General features: G+C 49.6%; 1 pseudogene; it reads right to left on the bottom strand.

Annotated features, from left to right (window-relative positions):
• Nucleotides 1-5,365: 5,365 nt before the first annotated feature.
• On the bottom strand, nt 5,366-13,580 carry LOC127213930 (carbonic anhydrase 7-like; annotated as a pseudogene).
• Between the last annotated feature and the right edge of the window lie 2,731 nt (nt 13,581-16,311).

Here is a 16,311-nt window from a genome sequence, read left to right on the forward strand (position 1 = left end):
CAAAGGTCTCATCCCCCACTTCCCCCAGGGGGCTTTGATAAGCAGAGATGAGATAGGGTGCCCCTCTAGAGCCACTCATTCCCAGCACCACCAAGAACTTGTAGTTTGGAGCAGAAACTGAGGGAGAAGACAGGGAGGACCCCGGGGGCTCACTGGCCCTAGGTGATCCTCACAATGCCTGCCACAAGAGTGGCAGGGAGAAAGAAGGGAGAAAGTAACCACCTGCTCACCCTCCCACAGCCCTCAAAACAAAAACACCCAAGGTACAGCTGGAGAGGTTTAGACTCAATTCACTGCCAGGCCCAGACTTGAAATCCATCCCACAGGTTGAAATGGCACTCTGTAAAGAGTCAGTGATGGTACCTTATAAGGTTGCCCCAAAGTTTTTTGTTTAGATAGTGAATTAGGTGCCAAGTGATGCCCAGTCCTTCCAGAACTTAGAGAAGGGCTCTTTCCTTTCAATCCAGCATTTCTTGGCAATTCTTGGACTCCTGGGGCTCCCATGGTCCTTAGCCAGAAGGGAGCATTAGTAGCTCCCCAAAGCCTTCGAGTCTCTAGCACCCCACCCCTCACCCCATCCAACCCTGCCCAGATCTTCTCTTAGTGAATCCATATTGTAGGTAAGAGCTCTCACTATTCTGTTTGCTATGTGTTCCCCACCACCGGGCTTCCATCCCTTTGCAATGATGCTACTTTGCTCTGGGCCCCTCCTCCAGGAAATCTCCCCAGAATGATCAAGTTTTCTCAACACAGGCAGGATCTTTCTTGGGGACACTGCCACCCCACCAATCCCCAACAACCACCTGTAGTCATCTCCTTGCCAAGCCTTGATCTCTTTACTGGGGAACAAGCAAACATTCTGCCAGGTCCAGAGGCAGGGCCAGCAGGGCTAGAGCAAAATAGGGGAATGGAGGTTTCCTAGATGAGACAGGCCTGGCACAGGAGACAGCTTGACACTAAATGACAAAGGCTGCTCTTGTGAAGGGGACAAAACTCCAGAGCAGGTCTGATTCCCATCCTGCTACCACTTTGCCAGGTTGCAGGCCCAGAAACTGTGCCAGCAGATAACCCTGTGATGAGTGACATGTGTAGGACTGCACCATCTAATACAGTCCCCACTTAAAGCACACTTAAAGCCAGCCACTTAAAGTACAGCTTCTTCAAATAGAGAATGTCCAGAAGTGTGAAACACACCGGATTCCAAAGGTTAGTACAGAAAATAATGTAAAATATCTCAGTAACAGTTTGTATTGATGACACATAAAAATGGGTATGTTTAAGTTATAGTTTGTTAAAATAAAATATATTTTTATTCTCATTGAACCCAGGGCCTTTGTTAACTGAACAATTGCTCTAAACTTCTACACCCCAACTCTAAACTTCATTATTAAAATTACTTGTTTGACATGTGCTTAGCATGCTTGAATGACTAGGTTCAGTCTCCTGCACTAAAGCACTATTTCCCTTTACATTTTCATATAGTTATATGAAAATTTGAAGCTACAGATGTGGCTCACATTGTCTCATTTCAATTTTACAGAGGAGGAAACAGGCTTCAGAGAGGTTATGACAAGATCTACAATGTCTGCCCTAGGGTTTGTGCCCCAAAGAGATAAATGCCTTCCCTACGCCCTGCTGTGGCTAGGAAACAAATGCCAGAATGTTTTATGTGCAGAATCACCCTGCTCCCCTTCTCCCTGACTTGCAACAGTCAGTAGTACATTCTGTGTCTGAGGGCAGCCTCAGAGTTGGTGCTGAGACCCATGGGTGTCACAAGTTCCCCAAGATGTCCCGGTTTGGCTGATACTGTTATCTGATCTTCCTCTCTGTCTCCAGCCAACTCCAGCAACAACCGAAGGGCCTCTGCTATTTATCCCCTACCTATCAACTCCAGCTGTGGTCCCCCTTTCAGACAACAACTCTTGTCAGGTTCCTCGTAATCTCACCTGACAGGAGCATCCTAGAGGGTGGGTGTCCACAGCTAGCTCAATCCATCGGGGATATTCCCAGTTTTCTGCAGAAGCAGCTGTAGTAGCAACCATGACATTGGAAATTGGAAGAAACAAGAGCTCCAGGAGATATTAGCTTCATGGCCATATACCTGTTTTGGGGTTCCAGACTTGGTTCCTCTATGAGGTATTTGGGGGGGGGGGGCATGGCCCTAGCCAGGACACAGATTCAATAATGCCTGTGCACTACATGGGTCTATGTCTCGGAGGCCCACCCCTGACTATCCAGGGAAGGCTTCTCTGAGTCTTGTGAGCAAACAGAACCTATCTTGTCTTGTATCCTTGAAATGCACCAAGGATCTTGTTCTGAATGAAGAGTCAGACCCAGTAATAGGCCCCTGGAGGCCAGATTTGCTGGAGACATTTGGGATCCAGCTGGGCCATCCCATTTGAATATAAAAGGGTCAGATTTTAGGCTGTGATTATAATATAAAGAGGTCACATTGGGTTTTAAAATAGTTTTAAATTTGAAAAATTAATTAAGAGAAAGGACTTGTGGAGTGAGCTTTCTTGGCAGCTTTGGGATAATTATAAAACCAGCTCCAATTTTCCAAGTCCTTCACAGTGCCAAACCTGAGGTGCCACAATCCCCAGAAGGCTGGACAAGTGTCAGGCATACCCATCAGAATTCGGCTATTCTGCCACCTCCAGGAGGCCCCATCATGCCCCTTCCATCCAGATGCCCTGGTGTATAGCAAGAGAGTGGTCAGACAGATCCATCTCAACCCCTGCGCTGCCACTTGTCTTCATAACCTCACCTGTAACATGAGGGTAATGGCAATTCTCAGACAGTAGGGAGGGGGATGGACCTCTGCCCTAGGCCCTTTGTTGCTCTTACCGTTCACATTGTTAGCTTTACTTCCCCTTTGCCAAAGCCACCTGGCCCTAACAGGGGGAAACTTGCCTCCAGATGTCTCCCCTACCCTTTGGTCTTGAAACCCAGAGAAAGAAAGCAGCCTGAAGTCAAGGACCCAACTGTGTCTGGCCCTGTGTCAGGCAGCTGCTGCTGAGGGCCTCTCCCTTCTTGTCCTCCCACACTGGAGGCCAATGTGCCCTGAGCTTGGGAACAGGATGTGCAACAGAGTAAGCGTCGCTCTTCTTTTCCTTGTTTTCCTCTTTGTCTCTCTCTCCTTCCTTTTCTTCTTCCTCTCTCTTTCTCTCTGTCTTTTTTATAGAATTGGGATTGAACCTAGGGCCTCATGCATATTAGGTCAGTGCTATATCTAAGCTACACCTCCAGCCCTCTTTTTACTTTCATTTTTTATTTATTCTCTGGAAATTTCATACATGTATACAATGTATTTTGATCTTATCCACTTTCCCTGGGACCCTGGGATCCCTCCAACTCTCCCTGGGACCCACCAACCCATCTTACTCCCAACATCATGTCATTATTATTAAGAGCTACCAAATCCCATTAATGTTGACCGTATGAGGCTGGATGTGGAGCCAGCCATACACCGGGTCATAAGCAACCTATCAGTAACCACCCCACCCCCACACAAAAGTGGCTTTCCCTCTCTCACCAGCCAACAACTATTTATAGCTCTTCAGAGAGGGATAGTACCTGGGGGCCCCTCTCTCTTTTGCTTTCTAGCTGCCTTTGAGTCTGTGGCTCAGGCAGATCTTGAACTTACTATTCTGCTTTAGCCTCTAAAGTTGCTGAGGCTTCATGCCTATATCATCAAGCCTGGCCTTCTTCTCCTTCTCCTTCTCCTTCTCCTTCTCCTTCTCCTCCTCCTCCTCCTCCTGCTCTTCCTCCTTCTCCTTCTCCTTCTCCTTTTCTCCTTCTCTTCCTCCTTCTTTGTTTGTTTTTCAACACAGGGTTTCTCTGTATTGCTTTGGATCCTATCCTGGAACTCACTCTGTAGAACAGCCTGGCCTCAAACTCACAGAGATCTGCCTGCTTCTGCCTCCTGAGTGCTGGGATTAAAGGCATGTGCCACCAAACCCCTGCTGCAAGCTCCCTTTTAACCTTCCATAGAACTCCAAGGCTCAGTGGTTCTAGTACAATGAAAATGACAAAAGCTAGGGATATTGTGAACAGGTGACCTGCCAGCCATGCTTTCAGCCCGTATTTTTCTCCCCAAGGTGCTCCTCAGTGGTCCCTCCCCACCTGTGACCAAACTTGTACTTTTGCTGCACTGGTTGCTACCCCATGTCCCCAGCCCTTTATTCCTGGATCCCTTCACTGTGTGCTGTCTGCCCAGCTGCATCACTAGGGTCACAATGCTCACTGAGATTCTAAACCCCAAGGTGAGCAGCCTCGGGAAGTATTTCTGGTGTAAATTGAAGGGGACACACACTCATTTTCAGGTTTTGGAAAATACAAAGTTTAGATCTAGATTTTTGTGCCACCTTAACATTTCCTTCTGGGGCTGGCAAATATGGGCATCTAACACAATCAATTCCTTTTAGGATTCTGTCCCACCCTCTCCCTGGGGACATTCTTTGTCTCTTCTTTTTCACCTGTCCTCTGCTGCTCTCTGTCTCCTTGCCACTGACTGCCACTTCTTGCCCTTACTGTGTGAGAATCTCTCTCCCATTTGCACACCTGGCCCTGCTGATGGCTCCTCAATAGTCTGGGCCTTCCCCCACCCTCCAAACCCTTGCCCTGTGGATCAGCTCTACAGTCATGTTAGGCTCTCACCTGGGAACTTCACACCTGCCCTGTCCTGTCCTTTACCTCAAATGTGCTGATCCTCCTTTTTGCCATGGAACACTGGCTAGAATTACACCTCTACTTCCTTCTGCTCCCACAACTACTGCCTAGTGCCAGTCCCTCCTTGACTCACTATTATCCGCCTCTCACAGCCCAGAACAGTCCTGGACAGAGCATAGGTAGAGCATAGGTATTCGGGTGGCATTTGTTCCATGAATAAATGAATTTATTCGTTAGTACATGAATGGATTGCTATGTAGGTGGCTTTGGTGGTTGGGTAGGAACAGAGGGAGACAGTATGTAAGCTATAGCTGGGGCCTGCCATGACAGCAGGTGGCTGGAGGAGGCCACATCACCTCCAGCATCTGGGTGCTATTTTAACGGCCTGGCAGTGAGGTGCATGTATGGCAGAGGCCTGCAAAAGAGGTAATGCAGAGTGGGCAGCTCTGCCCACCTCTAATTATTGCTTGAGTCTTTATGGCAGAGACAGCTGCCTACCCCAGGGAGCTGTGTCTTGGCCATCACAGTGTGAGCTCCAGCTGGGGCTGCTGACATAGCCAGCAGGGAAGACAAGAGGAAGTTTTCAGGGGCCTTTGGGTCTTGGGGAGCAAAGGAAGCCCAGGCTTGGACCCTGCTCAGTTCCTGTTCTTCTAGCCCCCAGGGCAGCAGAAGGGTACCCCCAACTCAAGAGTCCCATCAAGAACCCTCCAATGTAGCTAAGGGCGAGCCAGCTGAAGGAGGGCCCACAGCACCCTCAGGGAGAGAGCCGCAGATGGTTTGGTGTCCGCTGACATGGAAGCCCTTGGGAAGATGGTGCCCCAGTGGCTGGCTGGGTGGGTGGGTAGGTCAGGCCTGGAAGGATGCTTTGACCACCCGGCCCTTCAGTGGCTGTGGTGGCCGGAAGTTGTTCACCATGTGGATCCTCTCATCATCTTCTGAGGTGAAAAGCAAGCTTCGAAATTTCTCCATCTTAAGATAAAAAGATGGTCAGGGCAGGGATGGGTGCTCTTTTCCTCTATAATCCCAGATACTGCCTAGGGAGCTCTACCCTTCTGCTTCTCCTGCTTGGCTTCACTCTCCCTACCCTTAGTTATCTGTTTCCTAATGGGCCCTTGAACATGGAATCTGAAGGTTAATTCCAATCTTGTCTAACTGAGACATTTGGACATTAGCAACTTTATGACTGCAACACACTAAGAGTAATCCCAGCATCAGGCCTCTTCCCATCTTCCAGGCTTAGGTCCCCAGGACTAGCAACCAAACGTACAGCAATCAAAGATCTTTTGGTTTAGCAGTCAATGATGGGAATCAAATGGGAAGGGGCTAGTTGGGGGGTTACCCTGCCATGGTAGAAATCTGAATGCTCCTATTCCTGGAACTCTGGGAGGACTCACCTGCTTCTCAGAGATTCTGATGGGCTCCCCGGAGCACAATCCAAGTAACACTCTCACTGAGCGGTGGTGTGGTCAGGGGGAGCCGGGATAGGTCCAGTAGTGCAGGCTGGTGGGCAGGAGGCACTTGGGGTTGAAATAGTTGAACTGGGCCTTGGTATCCTGGGCAGGATGGGAACCCAGGAATTAGCATAGAGCTCCTACCAAGATCAGCCCAGCAGCTTCCTTGCTTATTGCCATCAGGTCAATAGGATTTGGGCCTCTTCTTGACATGATGATGCAAATTGTGGGCAAACATCTGTGACCCCAGGTGCCACCTCCCAGGCAGAGCCAGGCCCTCTCGTTTGCTTACATGTAAAAGCTGTGGCTTTAGGGACTCTCTGGTCATCATGTTCATACTCTTGCCTTTGGATGCCCTCGCTGGGGCTATGTAGCAGACCACCATCCATACGATCAGTACTTTATACATACCCTACCAAGTAGTATGCTAGGCACCCATAGTGATGAAGAAGACCCTGATCCTGGGTATCAGCCAGAGGTGCTGTCAGAAGGCAAAAGTCAATGGGCCACTCTATGCGCCAGTCTCATCCATCCTCTCTCCCCCAGCTGGCCACTCTAGAAAGGAACAGCAACCTCTGGTCTCACCTTAAACCGAACCATATAGAGTGCATCTGTCAGGCGGTTCATGCTGGGGTGCTCATCTCCTGTCTGTTAGGGAGAAAACAGTATGAGCCTCCAATCCCTTCATTCTAAAATAAGGGCATATGAGCCTTCCATATTCTTCCCTGCCCCAGGGATCCACCACCTACCTCTAGGAAGACACCAACCACAGCCAGGCCATCAGGGGCTGCAGCCGCCTCCCAAAAGTGCTGTACTTCTTGGCATTCCAGTGAACCAGATGTAGCTGGAGAGGCAAAAACAAGCCAAGTCAGGCCAGGACTGAGCACTTCCAGAAGCAATAGGCACATGAAATCAGTCTCCCCTTGCTCCCTCTGGAAGAGATGGGGCTGCAAGCCCCCTAATCCCAGGATCCCAGGAAGCCCCTAGAGAACAACAGGTAGCATCCATCCCATTTCGGGCCCTTCCTAAAACTCTGGGATGTGTTCAGGGATGTGGAGATCATGCAGACGAGGAGGGGGTCTCTCCCAAAGGCCCTGGGTACACTTCCACATGTTCTCCAGAGCCCTTGCCCCAGGCATCCTTGAGCCCCACACTGTCCCATACACCCCTCTTTCCCAGGCAGCAGAGGGATGCAGCAAAGATCGCACCTCACTGGGGAAGGACTTGCCGTCCACCGTGTGCTCTGAGCCCACGTCGTGCTTCTTGCCCCAGTGGAAGTGGAGCTGCTTGAGACGATAGGGCCCCTTCCAGGGGCCCCCCAGTCACCACTGTGGGTAGAAGTGAGATGTGGCAGTCCACATGGCACAGTACTCGACTTGGTAGGTGGCAGTCCCAGGCAGTCCAGGTAGGGACTACATGTGCATGCGAGATGTTGGGGATTGAACCTAGGGTCTCAAATATGCTAGGCAAGCAATTTACCACTGAACTATTATCTCTGACCCTTTTTGGATTTTTGGTATTTTGAGGTAGGGTCTTGCTAATTTTCTAGGCTCAGTTTGAACTTATCCTCCTGCACCAGCTTCCAGAGTGGTGAAGATTATAGGCCTATACTACCAAGTCTGGTTAAGGGCTATACTTTTCATGTGGAAACCACCAGTGTATATAGTCTGATCCCCCCTCCCCTCCACCAGTCTGGATCAAGGCAGAAGGTGTGATAGCCTTCTAGATAGCTGTTCTGATAAAGGAGGGCTTTGCATTGGTCCCTCCTTCCAATTCCTGCCAGGTTTCCTGAAGACTGGTCTACCTCTTAGTCTAATAATAGGCCTCCCATGTCTGGGGTCCAGACCCAAGGCTGAGTTGGAACAATTATTTTGTCTGTTATCTTAGTAGCTCAAAAGAGACAGAACTTATTTTTGAACCAATTTATCTTACTTTATTATTTATTTATTTATTGCTTTTTTTTGAGACAAGGTCTCACTATGTATCTCTGGCTGGCCTGTAACTCACTATGGAGATTAGGCTGGTCTTGAACTCACAGAGATCTGCTTGCCTCTTCTTCTGAGTACTGAGTAAAGGAGTATGGCTCCTTGCCTGGCTTATTTTATAAAGGAGGAAATGGGGCAAGGTTATAAAACGAGGTGCTGAGCTACAGTGCAAACCTATTTCTTCTGTGTTTCAAACTGTTAATCACCAGATAGGCCACATTGCTTCCCAACAACCTGGACCCTTGCCTTGCCTTGGAATAGGAGAGTCCCTACCCTCCCAGATAATCTCAGGGCCTCCCAGGGCCACCCCCTGTATAAAGGGCATCTTTAGAGGCTCCAGCCATGCTGGTTTTGTGACTCTCTCACCTTGATAGCAGATGATCTAGGGCTACACATAAGGCCTCTTGAGACTGATAGAATTTCCAGATGAAAGGGATCTGTTGGTGGAGAGGCCCTAACTAGGCTTGAATGTGAGCTCCTAGATCAAGTGACAGCTCTAAGCTCAGAGTTCTACCAGGCCCCTTCATGACGGATGATCAGGACAAAACCAGAGGCCTGTCTCTGCTGCCCTGCCTTATGTCAGAAACGGGATCTAGGGGTCATAATACTGGTTGACAAAAAGAGTCAGGGCTTGGTGGCTCATCACAGAATCCTAGGCTGTTCTATGGGAGACTTCTGGGTCCATCTGTAGTGTTCCTCTCCTAGAACCCTACAGGATGGTATCAGAGGGGCATCTCCCTTCCTGCTTTATCTGGTTGCAGATGTTCACTGTTCACTGTGACTATTCAGTGGTGCTCTGTGGTTATCAGCCCACTTGACCCTCCAAAGTAACCTACAATGGATGGTGCCAGAGTCCCATCTGTCTTCCTCTTTCCACTGAGTCCCTGGCTCCTCAGGCCTGGCAGGGAAGTGGAGCCCCAGCTGGGCCTCTCATGTGAACCCTCAGACCAAACACAAATACTCAGTAAAGACTGTTGCCTAAGGCCTCTACCTAGGAATCTATCTTTGAAGCCTGGACTCTGATCCTAAGGCAAAGAGGCATGTTTGAGTGGAAGCTTTGAAGGCTGTTTGAAGGGACAGCCATGAAAACTGCTCCTCCATAAACTATCATCCAGGGTTGTCTAGGGTCCCATGTTGCCTTTCCAAGGATCTGGATAAAAGATTTTTCTTAGGTTTCAAAACAAGGTAATATACTGTCTCTCTTTTCTAAGGCTCTGCTAGGCTTAGTTCTGCAGGAAAAACTGTAGCTAGCTAAGTCTCTTCCTTTTTTTTCTTTTAAAACTACCCTCCCAAAGATCTTAGAGCTAAGCAACTAATACATATACTATAAACAGCAGGGCTTTCTTTTCTCTTGATTTTCTGTTTGGCAGATAAGTTTTCTTGAGTGCTTTCATTGAGTATGGGGTGGGGAGAAGTAAAATAAACAACTTTTTTTTTTTTAACATAAAAAACCCTAACAGGTTCTCTTCTCACCACTCTCCCTTACAGACCTTGTGATGAGAACAAAATTCCTTCACTACAGAATATTCCTAAGGCCTGCCAGGGAATTTATCTTGGAAACCTGTACTTTGGTCCTAAGGCAGAGGCCTGGGAAGGCACTGCCACAATTTCCTGCAGGCCTCACTCTTGTCCATGGTGGTAAGGCCCTTAAAGGTCATGGATGAGTCGGAGAGGCCTATGAAGCTGGAGCAGGTGTGCTCTGGCCTACAAACTACTTCATACACTGTCATCTAGACGCCATATCCTGTGTCTGGGGCTGCTGGTGAAGGGGTCAGTATGAAGGGGTGTCTTGCCTTCTGTTCCTGGGGGTCTCCTAGACTGTCTTCCTTCTGCAGCAAGAACAAAAGCTTGCTGGGCATTTGATAACCCATATGATGGGAGGGTGGTTGTTTTAGAGTGGGTCACTAGCCCAGGCTGGCCTTGAACTTCTATTCTCCTGCCTCCAGTTCCAGAGTTCTGGGATTACAAGTATGTACTGCTGAATCTGGGTTTTATGAGAGGCAGGGGCTCAAACCCAGGGCCTTGTGCATTCTAAGCAAGCACTGTACCAACTGAGCTGTATCCCCAGCCCTCGAAGTGTTGAGCTAAGGCCTTGTGCATGCTGGGTAAGTGTTTTAGCACTGAGCCTCAGCTATGGCACTGGATTCTTGGGAAGACTAAATAATGAGAGGCTGCCTGAATTCATTTTCTTCCTTCCTTCTTTCTTTTTTTCTTCTTTTCTTGTGTTTGTTTGTTTGAGATGGGGTTCCTCTGTGTAGCCCTCATTGTCCTGAAACTTGCTCTGTTGTGGACCAAGTTGGCCTCAGACTCAGAGATCTGCCTTCCTCTGTCTCCCAAGGGCTGGGATTAAAGGTATCCACCACCACCGCCCTGTCTGGGACTGCCTGAGTTCTAGCATGTAGCCTGGCACACAGAACACCTCAGTCCCCTCCTTTTCCTTTGGGGGGCCTGGATTGATCACAGGGAAGAGGGCTTGGCCCTAGGCCTCAAGTAGGTCAATGAGAAGCTAGGAGTAAAAGTAAACACAATTTGAAGCTCTGAGAGGAAGGGGAGGAAAGGAGTTAGCATTTCTTGAGCATCTGTTTTATGCGGGACTACAAACATCACATCAGTTTCTTTTTCACTGCCCCTCTATGACCCTAGAGAATATTATCACTCCACTTTATACAATGAAAGACTAAAACTGAGCTCTGGGATTCACCACAGCTGGTGAGAGGTAGAGTTTCCCTTCCCTATCACAGCAAGCTGCCCCTCATAAGATTGTCCCACCCATGGTGAGGGCATGAAGGGGATTAGTGCCAGGTTTTGGCGGAGGCCACTTACCAGTTCTGTCATCACTGTCATTGAAGTCCACTTGGACAGAATGGCCATTGTTGGTGATGCTGAGGGACATGCAGGCTTCATAGAAAAGCTCCAGTGGCTGCAGACTGGGTGAATATACAGCCTGGCTGGATATGATATTGATGGGTGATTGGCGATCTCCCTGGGCAATGGGATACAACTTGTGCCAGTTTGAAGGGCCTATAGGTAGGGAAGGATCAAGGGCTCAGGCCAGTCAAGCTGTGGGATGAGGGAAGTTCTGGAAGGGAAGGGGACAAAGCCTGAGTTCTAATCCCACCTCTGTCCACTTCTTGATTCATTTTCTGTTATCTTGTCTGGGAAATAGCCTCCAAACCTCTCCCATTCCTTTCACTAGCACTGATAGGAGCTTCGGGAAGCATTGTAGGGCAAGGGACATAACACAGCCATAGGTTCAGAGGTGGTTCCAGATAGTAAATCCACCTGTACCCCAGCTTGTCTCCTCACAAGCACAACTTTATGAGGTAGAAACCAGCATGATGCGCATGCTGTAGATGAGAAACTAAGGGTGAGTCATGCATGTTCACACATGTTCACATGCATGGGTAAAACACATGGTATGTGTATGGACTGCATCTTCCTGTCTTCCCCAAACATGTGCTGACAGGTCCATGCATATATATATATATATATATGAAATATGCAGTGACCTGAGCTCACCTCAAGAAGGTCCAATCTCTCCCTGCCCACTGGCCCTGCTGATTGCATCCGACATACACACGTATGCACCCTCATACATAAACACCTCCTATTGGAATCCCAATGAAGGGATCGCATACCCATGCATGAATACACCCAAGAGTGTGCGTGCACACACACACACACGTACACACACACACACACACACACACCTGCATGCACACCCACAGGCACCCACCACCTGCCTCCCAGAGGCTGCATCTGCAGTGGGGAGGCTCAGCATCTCCCTAGGGAACATCCTGAGATACAGCCTATTTTTAGAGCTACTGCCGGCTGGCGCTTCTCCCCCCTTTTTGGCTTCTTAAGTTTTCCCGAGAAAACAGCAGCAGGTGCCTGCCGACAGAGCTGTGTCCCCAATGGATGACTCAGAATGGTGGCCCAGCCCTACTGGGTTATTTTTGAAGCCCTGTGAGCACTGCCGCATTTAGGCACCTCTGTCCTCTGTCCTTCCCTCCTCTAAGCTAGACTGCCCAGGTCTGACTGGGTGAGGGTTAGGTACAAACTGTTCAGGATGCTCGAGGTACAGAGCTAGAGGACAGGGCTAACAGGAATGTTAGGGATAGGGTACTGGGACTACGGGGGCGGGCGAGGGGGAGGAAGGGCACTTAAAAGCAGATCCAGTGCATGCAGGGGGTAAGATGGTCTTTTATCAACCTGGCTTTTCTCTGCCTCTCTCTCCATCTCTGCCTGTCTCTGTCACCCTCTTTTACCCTGAATGTCTCTGTCCAGTCCAATATGTCCAAATCTGAGGTTACCCTACCAAGACATGATCCTTTGTTTTGGGGGGTTCCAGAGAGGACAACACCGCAACATCTCTGGTCAGTTTCCTAATCCTGATAATAGTCCAGGGCGTTTGCTCTCTGTCACAAAATGACTATTCCTGGAAAAAGTGGGGCCAGAGGAACAGTACCCGGTCCAGCACTTGCATCCCCCCTCCACTTGCCCGGCCTGGGTTCCCCTCCTGACAGCCACAATCCTGAGTGATTGACCTTTTCTAGGAAATGGGGAAGCCTTTGCTTGCCCCACACCCTATCTCATCTAGGTAAGAAACACACCCAAAGGGAGCTGACCTGTCCCACACTCAAGTTGCCTGACTCACTGGCTTCGTCCATGTTCCCTCTGCATGAAGAGGAAACTGAGGCAGAATGGAGAAGCGGTTCTCCTGGCCAAACCCAGTACCCATAGCCCCACTCACTTAGGACGCGCTGAAACACTCTACCGGGTGTAGACACCCAGACATTCGCGTGTGTCCCCAAGTGCCCTCCCTCTTTCCTCGCGTACCAGCCTGCACCGCAACTCGGACACTCCAGCGGAAACTCTCGTGGGGACACCGAACCCGCTTCTCGGGAGGTCCCTGCATACCCGCTGTGCGCACTCCCCGCAATGACACCCGCGCGTGGCGCTGCGACGCGGCCACCCCCCTCCTCCGCCCCCGTAGTCCTGAGCCACCTGCAAGCGCTGTGCACGCTGGTGGAGAGAGTGTGGGGCCGGGTGGGAGCCAGCGCTGCAGTCCCGCGCTGCGCGGAGGCGGCGGCAGGGCGCGCTCAGCAGCCCAGTGGTTCCCTGGAGGGCCCGGGGCACAGCGCGGACTTTGCGCCCGGATCAGAGAATGCAAAGCAGGGGTCGGGTTCTGGGGACTGCACGAGAGAAAGGTCCGGGTGGGTTCTGGAGCGTGGGTCTTGAGGGTTCCGAAAACCTGGTCGGAAGCGTGGGTCGCAGCGAGCCCAGCTGGGTGAGAACCAGGGGTCTGCGCCTACCGTCGTCTTGGCCGTAGCCCCAACAGTGGTGGCCGGTCATGCCGCTGCTGTCCCCGCGGCGGTGTACCTGACGGATCTGCTCTGTCCGCTCGCTCCGTCTGCGGCTCCGGCCCTGCTTGCTGCGGTGGAGCAGCCTCTTAAAGTGGTGGCAGGCGGGAGGAGCGGTTCCCCAGGGGCCCGCCCCCACCCCCAACAGTGCAGGAGAGGCTGGTCCTGCCCTGCCCCCACGGGCCTGCAGGCCGGTGAAGTCCCAAGTCGAGGTAGGAGGTCAATAAGAGATAAGCCTATTCCTCATCTCTTATCGGCTGAGTCCCCATCACCCTCTTTCCTTTCTGCCAGCACGTGTATGAACTCTGGGAAACGAGATTACCATCCACGTTGTGGACTACTGGACTTCCCATTGCATCCCCCCCCGGCTTGTTGTCCCTGAGCAGCCAGTGCCATCATTGAGGACCTGTGTTTTGGGCCCCCCAAGTCCCCTGAGGTGGAAAAGAAGGTTTCAGTGACCAGCAAGTGTCTAGAACTGAAGGCTAGCCTGTCTTCCAGAAACTATGGTGGGGGCTGGGTCAAGCTTTTAGGTCCTTCCTGTGATATACCCACCTCCACAAGCCACGGTGCTTACCCTGCAGCTCTGTAACAGGGTAGGGGGCTGAGGTAGGGAAAGGTGGGATGACTCGCCCAAGGTCATCTAGCTAAAGCACCAGAGATCTATTCCCTGTTTGTCTCATTTCAGATGCTATGAGGACTTGGGAATCCTGTGGCTACGAAGGTCTGGGCATCTTGGAGTAGATGTGAGGGATAGGCATAGGATTGGCCATCTCCAAACCCTTGGCCCAAGTGCAATTAGAGCCCTGGAGTAGAAGTAGGAAGGAGTGGCATCAGCCATTGGGCTGGGAGGATGCTAGCTCGGCCCAGTGAAGACATTATAGTGGAATCAAGTGTGAGGTCCTGCTTCCCAGCCTCCCTCTTACTCTCTGTAGCCTCCCTCCTACTGGGACTTTCTGCTTATCACTCTAAATCCTGCTGTTTGTGCCTCCTCTCTTTGCCTCTCCATAGCCATCAATGCACCCGCTGGGACATTTAGGCCTCCTTTGTTGTCAAGGAACCTGCATACCTGCCTTGGCCCAACATTTCCCCATCCACCAGCCCTGGTCCTTACTGTATCCTCTTCCTGGGATGTCTTCTATCTTCCACCCACTAGCTCCAGTAGGTCCAAACTGATTCATCTTTTTCATGTGGCCTTGTGCCAAAGATAGGGCTTGTTTCTGGCTAGGCCTCAGCAGGCAGTTTGTGAAAGATAAATAGATGGGTGAATGGAAGGATGGACAAATAGTCATACCCAGGACCTTATGCCCAAGAATAGCTGACGAACCACTGGTAGAATCTCTCTGCTGGTCAGATGTTGATCAGGGGTTGTTATTCTAATTTCTGCTTTTGATTAACCTTGGGAAGTATATCATCTGTCATCTTATCTACCTGGCTCCCCTACATGTCTGACACTGTCTCAGTTTCCTCTTCCAATTCCCCAGATAAAGATATTTCATTAATGGCTAGCTAGGATAGCTGGACTGACTTCAGAGATTTGCTAGTCCTGTAAAGTTGCCTTGCTTTGACCCAAGAGCAAGAAGGGGCTCTCAATACAGATCTGACTTCAGGGTAGGAGTCAAAAACTCATGTTCTAGATAAAGGGGGTGGTTTCCAAGACCAGCAACCATAGAGCCCATCAGTGTTTGTTTATTTGAGACAGGGTTTCTCTGTGTAGACTTGGCGGTCCTAGAACTGGCTCAGTAGACCAGGCTAGACTTGAACTCAGAGATCTGCCTGTCTCTGCCTCCATAGTGCTGGGATTAAAAGCATGTGCCACCACACCTGGACAATTTCAGCATTATTGAAGCTCTAGATCTTCAAGCTAGAAATATCACCTACAGATTGCCAAGATGATGGCTTCCAGGGGAGGCATAGAGTCCTGTCTCTTAAAGTGAACCAGATACCCTTTCCTGAAAGACTTACAATGCCCTTCAGCATTTTTGGATGGAACAGACTCCATTGATCCCTCCACTTCACAGCAGCAATTGGGGCCTTATATATATATTTTTTATATTACTTAAAGAATAAAATTGGGTGGCTAGATGGTTCAGTGGTTAAGAAAACTCATTGTGCTTGCAGAGGACAACAAGTTCACAGCATCCACAACTGTCTCTAACTCACATTCCAGGTGATCCAACACCCTCTTCTGATCCTTACCAGGCATGCAAGTATATACACACACACATACTTGGAGGCAAACTACATATAATATGAAATGAAATTAAATAAAACAGTCTTTAAAAATAATAAAATGGGGTGTGCTAGAGAAATAAGTCAGTGTTTAAGAGTACTTGTGGTTTTTGCAAAGAACCCAGGTTTGATTCCTTGCACTCACACAGTAGCTCACAACTCCAATTCCAAGAGGATCTAATGCCCTTTCTCCATTCCTCAGGTACCAGGGCATGCAAGTGGTACACAGACATACATGCAGGCAAAACTCCTATACATAGAAAATAAAATAAATATTACAAATGAATAAAACTGGAATTTTTCACGTCAATATGCATTTAGTGTCGCCTAGACAAGTAACCCAGGGGAGATTTTTGCTCCATTTTACAGATGAGGATAGCAAGATTCAGAGAGGTTGAGTGATGGCCAAAAGTATACAGTGAATGACAGAGCAAAAATGAAAATCTAGGCTGTTAGGTTCCTCCGCTCAAGTCCTTTAAAATCACAGCAAGGGGGGAGGAAGTGGATTCCACATTTGTTTCTCATTTGTATAGACATATGCAAGGAGTTAAAGAAAACAAGGGGGAATGTTGGGTAGATGTGAGAGAGACTGGAGATGGGAAGAGTAGGGAG

The sequence above is a fragment of the Phodopus roborovskii genome, unplaced genomic scaffold, assembly GCF_943737965.1.
Source record: "Phodopus roborovskii unplaced genomic scaffold, PHOROB, whole genome shotgun sequence".
Classification (NCBI taxonomy): Eukaryota; Metazoa; Chordata; class Mammalia; order Rodentia; family Cricetidae; genus Phodopus; species Phodopus roborovskii.